The sequence below is a fragment of the Ursus maritimus genome, unplaced genomic scaffold (genome assembly GCF_017311325.1).
Source record: "Ursus maritimus isolate PB19 unplaced genomic scaffold, ASM1731132v1 scaffold_12, whole genome shotgun sequence".
Lineage (NCBI taxonomy): Eukaryota > Metazoa > Chordata > Mammalia > Carnivora > Ursidae > Ursus > Ursus maritimus.
Genome location: NW_024423564.1, coordinates 25,671,325 through 25,690,956, shown reverse-complemented (window position 1 = coordinate 25,690,956; position 19,632 = coordinate 25,671,325). Strand labels below are relative to the sequence as shown.

Below are 19,632 nucleotides of genomic sequence, written 5' to 3'. Positions count from 1 at the left end.
TTGGAAACCAAGGCAGAAGTGAAACCCTTCAGGACTTTGGTTCCTGCATCAGAAAGTGTGATGATGTAATGTGTATTTCCTAAACCTCTCTGCAAGCTACAACAGCAAAGGAGAAAATGCTTTAGGAGCAGATTTTGGGTTAGAGGGAACAATTCAAACAAATCTCAGCTTATGCACCACCAAATAGCCTTTGCGGGCCCCCTTCATTTTTAGGTTGGTTCTTGTCTTTTTTTTTCTCATCAGTCAAGAATCCAGTTATTTATTGAGTACCTTGGAATACAGTGATGAGTGGCAGACCAGTTTCCTGTCCTCACAGGGCTTCAAACTAACAGGAGATTGAGACAATTAAACCAGCAACCTCAACACTTTGTGAGAATTTAGGGATCAGGAAAATCTTCCTGGAGGAAGTTAGACTTGATGTGAAACTTGAAATTTAGATGAGTAGGAATGAACTAATCAGGGGAGTCCGGAAAGAGAGGAAGATTCCAGGCCAAAGAACAGCGTATGTAAATGCATGGAAGGAAGAGAGAACCAGGAACCTGGGGAATATAAAGCAGTTCAGTAGTGCTGAAAATTGAGTTTGAAGCCAGAAATGGCTAGAGAGGAGATAATAGTTTGAAATGTATTTACATTGTTAAGGAATTTGGACTTTATCCTGAGGTTAATGGGAAGACAAGTGTTTTTACAGAGGAGTGGCATTTTGAAAGAGTATCTATAATGTAGAGAATGGAAGGGGCAGGACAGAACGTCAGCACCTGATTTTGTAAAAAAGTTTTATTGGAATACAACCAAACCCATTCATTTACATATTGTCTGTAGCTGCTTCCAGGCCTTCTGTGCAGAGTGGAGTAACTGCTTATCTGGCCCTTTAAGAAAATGTCTGCTGGGGTTCCTGAGTGGCTCAGTCAGTTAAGGGTCTCACTCTTGATTTTGGCTCAGGTCATGATCTTGGGGTACTGGGCTCAAGCCCCGAGTCAGGCTCTGCGCTGAGCATGGAACCTGCTTGACATTCTCTCTCTCTTTCCCCACTCCCCCACCCTGCTTGTTCTCTTATCTAAATAAATAAATTAATTAAATTGAAAAAAGGGAGAAAGAAAATGTTTGCTGATCTCCAGGAGACTGTTGCAGTAACCGGGTAGGAACGGTGGCCGCCTCTGAGGAAGGCAGTAGGTATGTTGGAAAGGCAGTTGGTACGAAATCATCAATGACACTGAAGAAATCATGACCCAGGTATCAGCTGAGGTCATCTGTTTTGCTTTTTAACTAGTTAAGATTGTTTCAAGCCCCTATAACACAACCTTTTTTTTTTTTTTTTTTTTTTTAGATTTTATTTATGTGACAGAGAGACAGCCAGCGAGAGAGGGAGCACAAGCAGGGGGAGTGGGAGAGGAAGAAGCAGGCTCCTAGCGGAGGAGCCCGATGTAGGACTTGATCCTGGAACGCCAGGATCACGCCCTGAGCCGAAGGCAGCCGCCTAACGACTGTGCTATGCAGGCGCCCTATTACACAACCTTTAAGTAAAGCACTGTACCTGCTGATATGTTCTGCCAATTTCCCAGATGAACCCCTACGGATGGGTTCAGATTTATGGGCTGTGTCACTGTTCTGGGTGTGCAGTCTCCATTCGGCTCCTTTTGTCTTCTTGCAGTGGCACTTGGCTCCATGATTTCTTCACTTACCCCTCCCCCCCAACCTGCTCACATAGCGTATGTGTTTGTGGGGAGGTGTGGGGGCTTAGGGATTATGGAAGGCTTACTAAAGATTTGGAAGACATGAGGGGAGTAAAAGAAATGCAAATAAGATAAAGCGTTATACATTTTTAAAAGTATTTGAGTATACTGTGAAGTTCCTCTGTCTTCCATCTCTTTTCTTTCTCTTCTCTTTTCTAAGCATTTCCTCCATACCCCCAGGTGAATTTCTGAAGTAGAATATTTTGTCTTTCATGATCCTGTCTCTTGCTAACCTCATTCCTCAGTCATACCGTCTACTCACAATGACTCATCAAGGCATTTTCCTCTGAAAAGAATTCTGGCACCAGCTGTTGAGAAAATTAGTTTAACTTCACCATCGGAGCAAGGTGTCTTCAAACCAGGGTACTGAGAATAGGTTTCGATCAAACAGCTGTAATCTGACCTGTCCAGCTGGAGTAGCCAGGAAAGGAAGGAGTCCAAGATAAGGGAGGAAGGCAGGTAATCAAGTAGGGAAACCAAGACCATTTCTATAAGAGTAGTGTAAATATCAGACCTTAGGGGAGGGTGAGGTTGTAATTAAGAGAGGAGGCCAGGCATCTAGGATAAGGAAATCAACCAAGATAATTATATCGTAGAGCGATGATTCCTTGTGAAAAGAGACTGTGTCTTAACTACTTTTAGATATGTACCACTTAATATAGTGTTAGACACACACGGTAGGGACACAAGAAATGTTTGATAAACTGAACCCTTAACCTCATGCCATTCCTGAAATCTGGTTCTTTTTGTGCTCCTGGGACTTTGTTGTCTAAATCAGTCTACCATGTCTGAACAGATCAATCTATTATGTCTGAACAAATCAAACAGCCTAGGTAAAAGAGTACTTATTTAATGTGTTCTTCCTTCAGAAAGACCTAAACTAGGTCTCAGTGTATTTGCATCACAACAAAAGTAGCAATAAACAACTGTTAATACTACCACCATCGTTTATTGAATGCCTTTTAGATCTGGAGTACATTAGCAGGTGCTTACCTACCTTCTTTCAGTTAAGCCTCGTGGTGACCCTATTATTATATTCATTTTACAGATGAGGAGACTCTGGCTCAAAGAGGTTCTCTTTCCAGAGGTTATGATAAGTGGCAGGTTGTTGGAGTTCAAAACTCTTGATCTCAATAATACTAGTCTTTGCTGTCTCATAACTGTTTGCCTTGCCTCCAGTATCTAAACCTTTGATCTCATTCTCTAGCTTAAAATCTGTCATAGTTTTCATATACTCCTGAGCAATAGTTAGTGTGGTGTAATTTCTTTCTTACAGTCCCTGCCTACTTTAGTGGCTTTATCTTTTTTTAAAATTTATTTAGATTTTATGAAGATTTTATTTATTTACTTGAGGGAGAGCATGAGCAAGAGAGCACAAGCAGGGGGAACAGCAGAGGAGGAGGGAGAAGGAGACTCCCCACTGAGCAGGGAGCCCAATATGGGGCTCAGTCCCAGGACCCTGAGATCATGACCTGAGCCGAAGGCAGCCACTTAAATGACTGAACCACCCAGGTGCCCCCAGTGACTTTATCTTTGATTGCCATTTCCATAAGTGCTTATTGAGTTCCAAACATCTCTGGTTCCTGGAGCCATGCTAAGCTTCTCCATGCTTCCAGGGTTTTGTATGTTCTCCCTCTTTCTTGAGTATTCTTCCTTCTCATCTGCCTGGCCTTTAAAACCAGGGACAAAATTTCTAATCAGTTTCTCTGGGAGATCTCATCATCTCTCTAGCTTTTCATTCTTCTATTAGTAAATTGAGGTTATATTTCCTACACTTTGGAAAGAGGTTATCTGGCAATAATTATGGCTTTGCCACTCACTGGCTATATCATCTTAGGAAAGTTACTTGATTTCTCTAAGCCTTAGGATTTTTCTTCTTCATAGAGTAAGATGATGATTATTTAAAATAGCACCTGACACATAGTAAGTACTCAGTTAGAGTGAGCTATTATTGTATGGCTCTGATGTGGGTTAAATAAGGTTAACATACATAATGATCTAGCACGATATTTGTTAGCACACACTTGGTGATTTCCTGCTCATCCTTCAAGATTCAGCTTACGTTCCCCTTGATAACGCTTTTCTGTAAGCGTTCTGTACGTTTCACACATGGTTAGCCATGTTGTCAACTGTGCTCACATACTTTTATTTTCACTTATTGTATCCCATGTACTTATTGACTTAGGTTCTCATCTCCTTGGCCACCCTGGACTCCTTGATAACAGGGACTATTTTATTATCCACCTAAACCTAGCACGGATAGGTATTTTATGCAAATTGGTTGATTAATTGAATGAATACATTCATTAGGAAACAAGAAAGGGTCTCAAGAAACTTCTAGTTAGTGGTAACACTACACTGGTACTGGTACTACTATGTCATGTTTATCGAGTATGATGTACTCAGCATTGTCCTGAGTGCTTGGTGCTCCTTAACTCACTTAATTCTCACAAGAGCAGTATTGAGTAAGCATTATCCCCACTAAGATTTTTTTTTTATTATGAAATCTTATTTTACAGAAAAAAGTAACTGAGGCTCAGGGAAGTTAAGTAACATACTCAAAGTCACACGGCTAGTAAGAGGTACAGAAAAAATCTTATGTCTCTGTAGAAAACTCTGCATTGCCTAAAGGACATCTTCTAGGTCACCTGACTCTTGTCACTGTCTTTGAGTTATTGCACATCCTTCTGGATTATCTTAACGGTAGCCTTTTGTCGTGTCTGAGCCATTTTGCAACTCTGTATGAATGCGTTTCTTTCAGATTCTCTTCTGAACAGTTTACAACATCTGCCTGGTTACCTCATTAAATGAGTTAAGTAAACTCTATTTTTTTTCTTTTCTATCTGTACCAAAGTCATAATTTTATTAGCTTTTTCTTACAATTATCCTTTAACAGAGACATAACTGGAATGCAACTTCCAGTCTGACCAGCTTCAAGGCCCACTTCTGCAACTCCGAAGTCTCCAGCTTCATTGCGCACTCTCCTGGGGCGCTTGCTTTCGGATTGCAGGGTTCTTAGTTCTCCCTCCCGAAACTCTGAGTTAGGAGCGTGTTTGTTATATTTTGTTTTAGCAAGACTCCAGTTATTCTATTTCAGGTGGTCTGAAAAACACTGCTTTGAACAACTTTTTTAGTAGAAGAAATAAAATACTTGTACAAAGCAAATTGTAAACTAAGTTTGAAAGAAGGAGAGAAGAGGGAGAGAGAAATTCTGTCTGGAGGAATCTGTAAATTTTAGGAAGAAAGTAGGTCTTAAAACTAGGAATACTTTTGACAGGGAAAGAGGGGAAGGAAAGACATTCTATGTGTTGGAAGCATGGGCAAAAGCAAGGAGTCAGGAAAATGCACTGCATTTTTTGGGAATGGCTAGTGGCTGAGTTTAGCTAGACCATGTAAAGAATGTGATAGGGAGAATATGAACCATGAGACTGGAAAGGTAGGTTTGAGCTATAATGGAAGACTTCCATGCCATTCATTTATTAGATAGGCAATAAAGAGTAATAGAAAGTTTTGGCCCAAAGTGAAGGAATAAGAAGATAATCAACGGCAATTTAGAAGAATCCTGAAGAAGCCTGAGGTCGGAGAGACAGAGGCAATCTCTGAAGGCCAAGGAAAGGAAAGGTGTGAGATCACAAGGATTTAAAATCTCTTCCGTTACTAATAAATATTTATTGAGGGCCTGTTGTGTGTGAAACATGTGGTACTAAGTACTGGGAGAACATGGGAAAATAAGTTATTATCCTGGTATAAAAAGGCTCAAAGACGGAAGATGCCAGAGAGACATCAGCGATTGGGAAGGTATATAGGCCTAAACTTGGGGAGTGAAAGAGGAAGGGTAGAGGAGGTAAATATATGGAAGATCTTTAGCAAGTAGAATTGACAGAATTGGTGTCTACATGGATGCAGAGGGCTAAGCAAATGGGGAGAATCTAGGAAAATTGAGGTTTCTTGGGTTTGGTGGAGGCATGGTGACTCCATAAGCTGAGAAAAGTGAGAAAAAAGAGTATGGGGAGGAGGGGGGATGATGAGTTCTATTTTATTGCATTTGATGAACCTGGAACACATGATAGAATATTGGTAATAAAAATCTAGAGCTTAAGAAAGAGAGTGTTAGATACTGTGTAAGTTGAGTTGATGGTAGATGCTTGTCAGTGTTTGGGAGCATAGAGAGGACAGAGATAAGTCAAAGCTGAGATAGGGTCCAAATTGGATGAGGCCATTGCCTGGAGTGGGTGGAAATGAACTGAGCAAAGTTAATTGCAGACGTTAGAGCTCAGAACTAAAGCAGAAAAGCCCATGTGTTATTGAGTGCAAGGAATCATCAAAACTTGGAGGTGAGAGGTCAAGGGCTAAGAGAATACAAGAGCTTACTGAGAAATGAGAGCAAAGGAGGGGGACCAGCTTGAAGAATGTGCTTCCCAGGACTTATTTTAGGGATAGGGCTGCATTTGTTTGGAAGAGCCACTTTAGGCAAGCAGTGAAACGCAAAGGAGTTTAAGCAACAGAAGATACTCCTTTGATTCCCATGTAGGGAAGAAGAAAGAGAAGAACACAGAGCTGGTGGGAAGCCAATCTACTCCCCAGAAACTCCTTAATTTTAGGTAAACTTGGGGGAAAAATCATGAACTTCTCAGACATAATTTTCTATGGAAACTAGTGGAAGGGCTGAGTTCTGGGTTCAGGATGATGAGGTGATAACTGGGATGTCAGTGAGTTAACACTTTGTATTTTTATATTGATTTCCAAATTCAAAGAATGATTAGTTTTTCTTGTTGTAATGTTAATTAAACTGAAGAAGGGCAGATCTACCAAATAAAGACAAAACAAAACAAAACAAAACAACCCAAACCAAACCAGAAAACACAAACAACAACAACAAAACCCACATCTACATTGTTTAGGAGACAAGTGGTTTTGAACTTTAGCTCTATTTGTTTGTCCCCTCCGCCTTCCAAATCAACATAACAAATGTTGAATGTGAACAGTCGGTGTTTTTAACTGTTGGTTGTAGTTACTTATTTCTCAAGAATTTCTTGTATAACTAGCAATCAGGATTTACTCAATTGTTTTAAAAGTCTCCCGTGATGCTCTTACAATGTTCATTCTTTGTTGAAAGAAATGATAAATTGGGTTAAGACTGAGTGAATTGAAACTGAATTCCTCTTACTTTACAATGATACATCGGCGAAGGGGGGGCGGGGCACTACTTTCCCTTTCTGTACGAGTAGAATACTGTGTGCTTAAAACTGTTAAAAGCCAAATCTTGATAGTTTTTATAATGTCATCTGGTACAGGACTTCCTTTGCAAACCAGAGGTCAGTTCCTCTGTAGGAGCTCTAAAAGGAAAGGCAAAGTAGTCCTTTAAATCACTTGATTGCCTTTTATTACCTTTGGATAATTGTTCAGGATAAAAAATGAGGGGAAGTATGTCATTCTTTTGCTCTTTCCCTCTGTAGATACAGATTATCAGTTACGCCTCTCCCTGAACTGTAGAACTTTGAATTCCGAAAGGAATTCCTTGGCAAGCTGAGGAAAGGGGGAAAGATACATGAGGGGAGAATACATGCAGAGCGCGTCACCTTTGCAGGGTGGGTGTCCGGTGCAGAGATGCACAAGACAGACACTGTCTCCAGGCCACTGAAAATCTGGGATCTTTAGCGATTGAACTCCCGGAACACAGTTGTGCTCTGGGCTCTGATGGACCATAATGTTGCCTTTCCTTTGGTGCTGGGCTTTGATAATGAGGCACTTAACCAAAACCCTGCTGGACTTTGGATGAATATATGGTCTTATTTATTTCTAAATTCAGAAAATATTTATTAATTTCTTACTGATGATAGTAACAGAGGTAGATTAGAAGTTGTAGGAACAACGCTGGAGCAGAGGAGGCTAGATGGTGATGGTTGCTCCAGAGCAGACGGTGAATGCTTCTGTGGGGAAGGAAGGGAGTCCGAGGGGACTCGGTTGTTGGTGGGTGAAAGTTTGAGAACCACTGCAGGTAGTGTTCCATCTGCAAACTGGTTATTGCCAAAGGTCCAAATTCTGAAGACTTCACCTTATATCTAAATATTTAGGGGGGAAAGCGAGTTTCCTATTGACAGCAAAAGAAATAATTTTTGTGCTAAAAAAAATTGGGACGTTTCATTTCAATTTGGTGTATATAGTATTTCTGTGAAATGCTTGATTTATATTTTAGGGGGAGAAGTCAGGGATTAAGTTAAATATCCTGATAGCCTTTTCATTATTAATATTATAGTTTCTAATATGTTATGTATAATTAGTACTAATAATTAACTTTTTCCTTACTCTGCAATCCATTTCTTCTTACTTTTTGGTTATTAAACATTATGTTAGCATTTGGGGAAACTCCACATGTTGTTGTGAAACACATTTGACAAAGTTTGAAGACATTTAATCAAAAGTCTTTCAAACATTACTTTTTACCTTGTATTTTCTACCAATGAGAACTTTAAAATCTGCGACTAGAACTGTACCTTTCCTTGTGGAAAATACATTTCCACGAGATGATTTATTTTTAATTAAAACTAGATTGCCTTCTTTTTAAAATAAAATTAGTATATTGCAAAGTAAAATAAAAGTATCTTGAAAAGAGATGGTAATTTTTAAAAACTTCCTTGCTGGAAGGCAAAAATGTGTTGTTTTTACCAAAAGGCAAAGAATACAGACCTCAAGATTAAGTGGAAGATCTGAATGCAGCATATGCATTTTCCTGATGCTTTTAATTTTGTATATAGAGTGTCTAAAAACAGGAACTGAAGTTAGTAATGAACATGACTTAGATGTATGGGAGTGGATTGATTATAGTAATACTATATTGTATGAACAATCATCATAATGACATTAAGAGATCGATTTGGTTGGGACATGTAAGGGAGATAATATGTATATTAAAAAATACTTTCATGAAAATTTCTCGTTTTTCTCTTTTTAGTTATTTTTAGGATAGGTCATATGAATAGTGCATGTGAACTTATATGACCAAGAAAGTAGTAGATTTACATCACTACAGAAATTTGATTTGGAGTTGAATACGTTTGTCAGAGGATCGGTGGGGCAGGAGATGTTTATACTAAGGTATATTTCTAAATTCTAAAATTGTATTTCACTACAAAGCCTATGAAAATGACTTTGAATAATTCAGCTATTGACTCTATTTTTTAAAAAACATATTTGTTCCTAGGAATAGGATAGGGAATGTATTCTGATTTTTATCATGATACATGGGTTTTTCGTGCTTCAAAATATCAAGCATAAATTTTAATATTTTGATAAGCAATAATACGCTGTTACCCAGTTAAGGTTATCTGCCTTGTTAATGAGGTGTTTGGGATCTAAAACTTAAAAAAAAAAAAAAGGACACAGTTTCATAAATTTCCCACTTTTTCCCAAAACTGTGATGGATAGTGCGAGTCTGAAGAGAATGAAGTAAGAAGTAAATGCTCCAAAGTCAGAGTAGGGGGAAAATAGAATAACAATCTGTTCCTGGGATGAGGGTGGTTAATTTTAATTTGCATATCTTATATGAATGAAGACCATTTATAATATGTGCAGATCATTTTTATATTTCTTTTTCTGTCACTTGTCTGTTAATGCCCTTTATTTTTCTCTTGAGCAACTGGCTTTTTCTCCTCGATTTCTAGAAGCTTGTTATTTATTAAGGAGATTAGCCCTTTACCTGTGATTTGAGCACCAGATCGTTTTTTTCCCAGTTTGTAATTTGTATTTCAACTTTGTGTATGTTATTATTGTTATTTTTTTTAACCTCATAGTGGTTTTTTTATTCTTAGTTAGATTTATTAATATTTTATGGCTTCTAGATTTTGAATCATAGTGAGAAAGACCTTCCCATTCCAAAGTAAGAAGGGAATTCACCCATATTTTCTTATAGTACATTTGAGTGTTCATACTTTAAATATTTGACCCATTTGGAATTTATCTCATACAATATGAGATATAGATTTAACTTTGTTTTTTCCAGATGATACACATTTATTAAAAAGTCTATCTTATCTCACTGATTTGAGATGCCACTTATTTGGATCTATTTCTGGGTTTTCTATTCAATTCCATTAGTCTAGTCCCTATGGCAATCCCAAAATGTTTCATTATTGAGGTTCTGTAATTTTTGTTTAAATATATAGAAAGCTGTTCTTCCTTTTCAAAGGAGTTTTTCTTGTTTGTTTACTTTTTCATATGAGCTTTAGAATCAGCTTGTCGTATTCCAGAAAAAAGCCTCTTGGTATTTTCATTGAGATTGCAATAAATTTAAAAATTAAAATTTAGAGAAAATTGACATACATTGACTTTTCCTACCTAAAAACGTGGTCCGTCTTTTCATTTATTCAAATCTACTTTCAGATCCTGCAGGAGCATTTTAAAGTTTTCCTCATATAAGCTTTATATATTTCTTGTTAAATTTATTCCTAGGCACTTCACATTTTTTGCTGCAACTGTAAGTGGAGTCTTTTCTTTCTTTTATTTTGTAAGGGGATATTGTATGTGTACAAATAAACACATGTGCATATATGTATATGTATTTATATGTATACACACATATATATACATATACATATGTGTCACAGATTTTCATAAATTAATTTTGTGTCCTGCTTCCATACTTAATTTTCTGTTGTTTATATATTTTCTTGGTTGATTTTCTTGGGTTTCCTAGTTATGTAATCATATAATCCATAAAAAATGACAACTGTATAATCTTTTTCCCCAACAGTTATGTTTTTACTTTCTCTCTTTCACTAGTTGCCTTGACTGATACTGCAGGTATCACTGTATTAGCAGTGGGAGAGTGGGTATCCCCTCGTTCTCCTCTTGACCTGAGCAGGAGCCGTCCAGTGTTACCCCATTCAATCAAAACTAGCTTTGAATCTTAGAACTAATTTCTAGTCAGACATTACTACTTTGCTCTATCTGGAAAACTGTCAATTTGGTCCAACAGTAAGGTCCATAAATATTTAACAATAATGGATTGGTAAAATACAATATGGTGCATCCATTGAATGGAATAGTCTGAGCAATTACAAAATAATGTGTATGTTTTAGTCCTTTTTGTTATTGTTTTAAAAAAATCAAAGTATATACAAGTATGCATGGAAAAGTATCTGAGAGGATATTCAACAAACTGGTCTAAAAGATGTAAATGTATTACTGCAGCATTATTTACAATAGTCAAAATATGGAAGCAACCTAAGTGTCCATTGATAAATGAATGGATAAAGAAGATGTGGAATATTACTTAGTTATAAAAAAGAATGAGATTTTTGCCATTTGTGACAACATGGATGAACCTAGAGGGTATTATGCTTAGTGAAATAAGTCAGATAGAGAAAGATAAATACCATATGATTTCACTTATATGTGAAATCTAGAAAACCAACCAGCCAACCAAAGCAGAACCAGATCCAAAAATCTGCAGATTTTTTCCCAGCCTAAACCACTGCACACTGCCATCCTGTGCCAAAAATATGTTTGAAATAGAAACTTCAGTAGAAGGTTGGAAGATAAAGATAAATAATTCTCCTGGTCCACAATTTCCGAATCTTGGCATGACTGACATTTTTGATTGGAAATTCTTTACCTTGGGAGGCTGTACATTGTAAGGTGGTTAGCAGCCTTCCTGGCCTCTACTCACTAGGTGCCCACGCATGCCCCCTTTCCCTGTGATGACAACCAAAAGCATCACCAGACATTACCAAATGGCTGGGGTGGGGAGAATCAACACCTCCCACCTCTGCCCCAGTTGAGAACCTTTGTCTTAAGACAATAGATGATAGAAAAGATGGGGCACCTAGGTGGTTCAGTTAGTTTAGCATCTGACTCTTGATATCAGCTAAGGTCTTAATCTCAGGGTCGTGAGTTCGGCCTCGTTGGGCTCCATGCTGGGTGTGGAGCCTACTTAAAAAAAAAAAAAAGAAAGAAAAGAAAGCTGTAGAGATAATCAGTGGGATAAAAGGACAATCAATCTGGAGAATAATAAAGTCCCAACATCCTGCTGACAAGAGTTCACAAAGAAAGAACATAGAAAATGAGAAGGAGGAAATTAGCAAAAAACTAATGAAAGAAAGCTTTACAGGTAAGATTGAAAACACCCCTTAGGGTCTAGCACAATCAAAGAGAAAAGGCCCATTCTAAGGCACCAGGCACATCATTGTGAAATTTCAGACTATAAAGGTAGTGGGAAGATTCTAGAATGAAGAATAGACCAGATACAGAGGAAGGAGAACCAGAAAGGCATTAGGCATTTATTTCAGCGGCAATACTGGAAGTAAAACACAGTGGAACAGTGCTCTTAAAATGCTGAGGGAAAATGATCTTCAGTTTATCCAAATTATCAGTTGAGGATGAGAATAGAATACAGACATTTTCAGACATGCAAGCATGCTAAAAAATTTACCTTCTATGCGCACGCTCTGAGTAAACTACTGAAATCTGAGCTTCAACGAAATAAGAGAGTGAATTTCTAATGTTTGGGCATTGATAGATACCAATGGGCATTTGACAGATATGTTGAAGCAGCTGAATAAAATTCTGGTTAGATACATTAAAAAAAAAAAAGTGAAAAAGGAAGGCAATTATTAACTCCAGGGACAACAGGAGATTTTCAAAAGAAGCACTATCATGGCACCTTACTTGCAATGCACTGTATTTACATTGACAGGATGATAAAAACACAAATTACTGATTTGAACAGAAGTTGTGATGTAGCTGTGTGAGAAGGAAGGGTAAGGGCAAAGTGGTGCTGGTGGTATGTGTGAAAGGGCTAAATCCTCAAATACCATGACAAGAAGTCAATAAATAATGTCTAAAAATATAAGTCAGGAAACATTGGTATAAGCATATTGTTTAGGAAATGAACACTTAGTAGGGTTATGTGGAACATGGGGTGAAGTGGGGGGGACATTGGCCAAGGGGCTGATGGGACTCGGATGTTTTTGTTATAAGCCTTTATGAACTATTGAACTATTGGAATTTTCGCTTATATGTATTACTTTCATTAAAAATAAAAAATCCACACAAAAGCAATGCATACATATTACAGGAAAAAGCCACATAAAATAACATAAGCAAAAAGAACACAAAAGGGATCTCACCTACCCGGAGCTAACCATTGGTAATAACCAGAAATAGTTTTTTCGTGAAAAATTCTGAAAAACAAAGGAAAGGACTTTATTTTTAAATATTTTATTTATTTATTTACTTATTTATTTATTTATTTATTTATTTATTTATTTATTTATTTGACAGAGAGAGAGCATAAGCAGGGGGAATGGCAGGCAGAGGGAGAGGGAGAAGCAGGCTCCCTGTTGAGGAGAGAGCCTGATGGGTGGGGGGGACCTTGTGACCTGAGCCAAAGGCAACCGCTTAACTGACTGAGCCACCCAGCACCCCAAAAGGACTTTTAAATACTAAAAAACAAACAAACAAACAAAAACCCAAAACCCCTCACAAATTCTTGATACATTAAAACTATCAATAATAATTTAAACGGTAGTGCCTGGGGTTATTAATTTTTAACTAAATCAATCTTTCTGATCAAAATGCTTGGTGTTTTTTTGGTTATATCTTCACTAACAGAGCAGAGTGAAGAATTGAGGCAATCTTCCAAAATACTTCTGCCTTAATTATCTTGTTATTTTAGAAAGAAGCAGCTTTTGGTCTCAGCTTTCTAAACAGTTGTCTCTATTTAGTAGTTTAGGAATTTTTGGAAACAAATTTATCAGGAAAATTTGTCTTCAACAAATGGTATTGGGAAAACTGCACAGCTACATGCAAAAGAATGAAACTGGACCACTTTCTTACACCATACACAAAAATAAGCTCAAAATGGATTAAAGACTTAAATGTGAGACCTGAGACCATAAAAAATTCCTAGAAGATAACACAGGCAGTAATTTCGCTGACATTGGCTATAGCAACATTTTTGTAGATATGTCTTCTAAGGCAAGGGAAACAAAAGCAAAAATAAGCTACTGGGACTACATCAGGGGTGCCTGGGTGGCTCAGTCGTTAAGCGTCTGCCTTTGGCTCAGGGCATGATCCCGGCATTCTGGGATCAAGCCCCGCATCAGGCTCCTCCGCTATGACCCTGCTTCTTCCTCTGCCACTCCCCCTGCTCGTGCTCCCTCTCTTGCTGGCTGTCTCTCTCTGTCAAATAAATAAATACAATCTTTGAAAAAACAAAACAAAACAAAACAAAAAACTACTGGGACTACATCAAAATAAAAAGCTTCTGCACAGCAAAGGAAACAGAGAACAAAACTAAAAGGCAACCCACTGAATGGGAGAAAATATTTGCAAATGACATATCCAATAAAGGGTTAGTATCCAAAATACGTAAAGAACGTATACATCTCAACACCAAAAAACCAAATAATCCATTAAAAAATGGGCAGAAGACATGAACAGACATTTCTCCAAAGAAGACATACAAATGGCCAACAGACACATGAAAAGATGCTCAACAGCACTCATCATGGGAAATGCAAATCAAAACCACAATGAGATTTCATCTCACACCTGTCAGAATAGCTAAAATAAAAAACACAAGAAACAAGTGTTGACAAGGATGTGGAGAAAAAGGAACCTTTGTGCACTGTTGGTTAGAATGCAAACTGGTGCAGCCACTGTGGAAAATAGTATGGAGTTGCCTCAAAAAATTAAAAATAGAATTACCATATGATCCAGTAATTCCACTACTGGATATTTACCCAAAGAGTATGAAGACACTAATTTGAAAAGATATATGTACCCTTATGTTTATTGCAACATTATTTACAACAGCCAAATTATGGAAGCAACCCAGGTGTTTGATAGACGAATGGATAAAGGAGATATGGTGTGTGTATATATATATGTGTGTGAGGATGGGTGAGATAGGTGAGGGGGATTAAGAGTACACCTATTATGAGCACTGAGTAATGTATATAATTGTTGAGGCACTATATTGCTCACCTGAAATTAATATAACACTGTACGTTAATCATACTGGAATTAAAAAAACTTGAAACACACACACACACAAAAGATACATAGAGAGGAACATATATAATAAACCATATTTCTTGTCTAGAGTGCATGCAAAAATTTTTTTTTATCAGGAAAATTTGCCTCAAAAGAATTTTTGTATTTTTTTCTCTTTTTAAGGAAAGATAATTTCATTTCTCTGAACTGTTTCAATGAACAAAAGTATAAGAAGTGCAGTTCAGCTTTGATACCTCACAGTTAACAAGCAAAAAAATTTAAGATAGCAAATAACAGAATTTGGGGGAATTGTCCTTGGAAAGAGAGGATTGGTAAAACAAAGTTAAGAATAATTAGAGACTTAAATGTGAATAATGAAATGAATATTTTTAAAGAAATTAAGCTGCATTACAATTTTGATGAAAAAAATATGCAGTTGATAATGGTTTTCTACCTCCTAAGGTCATTGAGTTTTGATTAGTTTAAAAGTTTCAAAATTCAACTAGTATTTACTGAATTCCTTTCCTTATCTCAGGCCTTGTCCTTGATGTGTTCACTTCCACGCTCTGTATACTCTCGCAACAGTCCTCCAGATTTGATGGCGCATTTGCAGAGGCCTAATACGAAGGAATATAGTGGGACATAGAGTATAGAGTGGATTTTTGTGGGTTTACTTGGCTTTGGCTGCTGCTGTGGGCGTAAGACAATATGCACATTAAACATAATGACGATGCATCTATCAGGAAAAAACAGAGCAACTGTCAGCCACTGGAGACAAACACAGGGGAGGGTCTGGAGGTGGTACCTTTAGGCAGAGCCCGGGGGGAGATGACACGTGCAGTCCGTAAGTGTAGAGCTTACCCCACAGATGTGCACACACAACCATCCTGCCTCCACAGAGTTATGATCTAGCCACATGAATTCAAGGCAGATGTGGGGCCAACCAAAGTTGTCGAGGACTGTGTGAAGCAAATATGATGGGACAGGTTGTGCAGTGTCAAAGGGCACTCCTGAGAGTTTTTTTTGGGGGGAAAGAGATACGTCCTGGGGGCCTGCAGGATCTTCTACCCTGCTTGACTGCAGGCAGGCTGCTGTCCCTGTAGGGCAAAATAGGTTTTGTCTTTCTAGGTCTGTCTGAGGTACATTTGCCAAGACTGGGGTCTCCAGCGGTAACTATGAATTATTATCCCCATTTTATAGATGAAGAAATTGAGCCTCAGTGAGGTTCGGTTAGCTAATGTGTATTTGTGTGCATGTAAATATTAGGTAAAACATTAGCTCCACTGATAGGCATTTCTTACAAATAACTGCCCTACATTATTAAGATGGTGCTTAATAATTAACATTAGAACCCACCTCATCAAAATTTTGTGATTACTTTTCGCAAATATAACAGCCTAAATATACCTCTTCATTATTTTATTTTATTCAAAACAATTCCATGCTGTTGATCCAGAACATTTGAAGGTTTTGGGGACTGTACTTAGCAGGTCAGAAGAGCTACTACTGAATGGCAAACTTTATGCATTGGGCAACGTGGAATTCTCCGCCAGCACCAAAAATTCAAATCCTACTTCCCCACCCTGACAGCAGAGGGGCTCCGAGTGTTGGGTGTAGGTGGAGTGCTAGTGCACTCTAGGGTGTTTTTCAGGGATTCCAGAGGAGGCTGCTCCAAGAGAACGGGCCTCTTTCACACACGCCCCCTACCCAGTTTGGAATGCACCTGCAGCCCCCAGCAAGAACAGGGCGGACTTGGCTTCGGCCAAGTCAGACGTGGCATGAAAAATATGCAATTGCTTTTTGCACCTCCTGTCTGTTAATAGTATAAATTCATAATCTGAAAAGAATTTCGGTTACGTGGCGAGCCCAGGTACTGACCGCGGCGAAAGCGGGCTCAGACCGTTCTCCTCACTTGGTAGTTTTGCTCCCTGCTTTGGGAAGAGGAGGAACCGCACTCCCTGTCCCTGGCGAGGCGTGTTCTTCCAGGATCCCACCGCAGCCCGCCTTGGGTGTTCCCGTTTCTGAGCCCTTTCCGGGACCCAAGTCCCAGTACTCGGTCGGCCCTACAGCCGGCCTCGGGGCCCCGCCCACTTTGGCCGCAGGTCGCAGCCGCCACGAGCCGGAGCGGGAGCCGGAGCCGGAGCCGGAGCCCGAGCGGCCGCGGCCCCTTTAAGGAGCCGCTCTGCGGTAACCCGAGCCCGCAGTCCGGGCGGGCGCGGCGGCCGCGGCTGTAGCTGTAGTCTCTGTGACTGCTCCTCCAAGCGGCCCGGGGCCCCGCGGCTCCCCTGGCTCCCGCCGAGCATCTCGCGGGGTGACTCTGGCCGGCGCCAGCCCTCGGGCCGGGCTGGATGACCGGGCTTCTGTAACCACCCGCCGCCCTCCCCGGCCCGGTGCAGCCGCCGCCCGCTCGCGAGTCGCCCCGGGACCCGGCACAGGTGACGCTGTCTGGAGGGGGTTCGGGGAAAAGGGCGGGCTCGCTTTTACCCCGCGGTTCCCCCGCGCCGCCGAGCACAGCCCGCGGGTAGGGGCGCCGCGGCTTCCCGCCCCCGGCCTAGCGCGGCCACGGGCTCCGGAGCCCGCAGCTGGGTGGGCGTCCCGAGCGCGGGAGGCGGCCAGGGGCGCCCGGGCGGGCTGCAGCAGGTGTGTGCGGCCGCGCAGCATCCTCCCGGGCCCGCGGGCTCCTGCGCCGCTGGCGGCGCTGACGGTGTCCCGGGGCCCGTGGCCCCGCGGCGCCCGTACGCCCGGCGCTCCACTCGCGCCCCCGGGTGCGCGATTCGTGCTGCTGGGTCTGCCGGGGGAGCCTCCCGGGTCTCAGCACAAAGGGGTGGGTGCGTGGGGCAGCCAGGGAAAGCTTTCTTGTTAGAGGCCGGTACACAATCAGGTGCATCAAGTGGGTAAGTCTCCCCCTCTCCTGCCTCCCCCCCCCAACTAAATAAAACAAGACGCTTTTATTCACCCTTGTAGTTCTCAAGTGCGCCCCATTTTTAGCCACCTCATGCTGAAGAGTCTAGTGGAAAAGGGACTGGGCTCTATTTACAGCTCTACCATTGTAACCCCAGCAAGTTTATTAAACCGACAGCCTCGCTTTACCCAGCCATGAAATGGGATCCGTAATGCTAGCATTTTCCTACAGCCCCAAGAGGGTGGGGAAACCTCTGTGAAAGTACTTTGAGTTGTCCAGGTTCATTAAAGGGTCACCGTTGCTGGCCAGTATTTTTTTTTCCTCAGTTGTACACATCTGCGGGTTAATGTAGCACACATTTTTATGTGAAATTATAAAATTGTTCCTAAAGAGTGATCTCTGACAATGTTTAAATGAATCTGATACCAGTTTGGGGACAAGATGGGAGAGTTCGTGTGGATATTAGGGGTTGATGTGTGAAGCAGGAAACAAGCTGTCATTTTAGTAAAATCTTCACTCAGTCATAAATGGAGTTAAGAAAAATCTGTCTTGGACTGTGTGTTTGTTAAAGAGATACTGCGGTGTGAGCACATGGTATAGGTTGGAATGCAGCTTCATCTTTATGTAGCCAGTTAAGGTAATATGACAGAGAGTCTCAGTTCCCTTCTAAGTGTGAAATACAGAATTTGTCCCCCCTGTGTTAATCTTTTCCTTAAATTGTAGGGATGGAACTAAATTAAAAAAAGTGGACTCCTGCCATGCTAGAAAATTGGAAAGAATGGCTCCAGGAACGGTGGACTTCAGTTGACTTGCCACCTCCCCCCTCTTGTGCCATCAGATGATCCAGGAAATGTATTTACAGAGTGCTTCTTTTCTTCCTACCGCTGCACCTCCTTTTGCCACAATACCTCCCTCCAGCGCTGGAATCCTTACTGTGTGATCTTGTAGAAATTTTACCCGTCCAGAACCGGGCACTTGGCATCCAGCGGCTCAGCCAGTCATAATTGTTTACACTATGAGCTTTCTGTTCCTACTCCTTTAACTCTAAGCCTCTTGACTTTGTTGGAAAGAATAATGGCTCTTCACAACTAAAGCTATGTACTTGGAGGTTCCTAGGAATGGCAGGGGTCAAGGGCCAAAGCTAACCCAAAGAAGCTGGGTCTTTTCAGTAGACCCTGGAGCATGGATGCAGGAGTTGGCCTAGCTGTTTCTTCCTTCTCTGAAATCTCCATTGGAGAGAGATTCATTTGATCACCAAGGTAGGCAGAGGCCTTGGGAGCAGGAACTATCAGAGACCTAACTCAGTGCTGGATGGATGAAGAGCTTTCCCAGCAGAGGAGTAGGGAGGAGGATATGGTGACTTGGGAAGGATGGAGGGCCTGCCTAATAATCGGGCAACTAGAGAGGTAGTGAAGGAGCCTTGTATTTCTGACTAGGAAGTGGGAAAGGGGTTGGGTTGCAGAAGGGACTAGTAGTGGAGCTTCCCGGCCAATTCTGGAATGTGCCGTAGGTGTGACCCCCCCCCCCCCATTCTCTCTCATTCCATCTGAGTGTGTTTCTTGCCCTTCTGCCTCTAGTGAAGCTCTCTCCTCTCCTGGTGCTCTAACAAAGGCCCACCCTACGCTTATGTTCCACCCTCAAAGCTGGCATCCCAAGTATGAGAGGAAACCAAGCAGATTTCATAAGAAACCTTCAGACTCAGTGTCTCCCTGCCCGCTTCTTCTCAAATTAGTGTCCCATATCCTACAGATGAAGGCTCCATTTAGCTTTGATATATCTTGGAAGGTTAAAAAGTAGGATAGTCCTTTTGGCTGAAAAAACTAAACTGAACAGGCTACAGGAAGGTACAGAAGATGAGTTTTTCTGTGGAGGAAAAGAATGAATGAATTGTCTGGGTGAGAACTGTGGGCGGTTGGACAAGGGAGGGTGGAAGTGGGGGATGGTGAAATTGTGCTGGACAGCTTGTGCCCTCGTCCTTGAGAGAGGAAAGGATGCCACCACACG

The 19,632-nt window shown here is 40.7% G+C and overlaps 1 protein-coding gene across 2 annotated transcripts in view; it reads left to right on the top strand.

The window, feature by feature from the left end:
- Window positions 1-19,632, top strand: part of LOC103669351 (TLC domain-containing protein 4-like) — a 98,734-nt gene that overhangs the window by 14,552 nt on the left and 64,550 nt on the right. Inside the window, exon 1 of one of the 2 annotated variants that reach the window (XM_040627012.1) lies at window positions 16,889-17,161. The exons of the other annotated variant lie outside the window; for it this stretch is intronic. The gene's annotated coding sequence lies outside the window, so the exon portion shown is untranslated. Of the gene's footprint in view, window positions 1-16,888; window positions 17,162-19,632 lie in introns of those variants that run through there. 2 annotated transcript variants of the gene reach the window in all.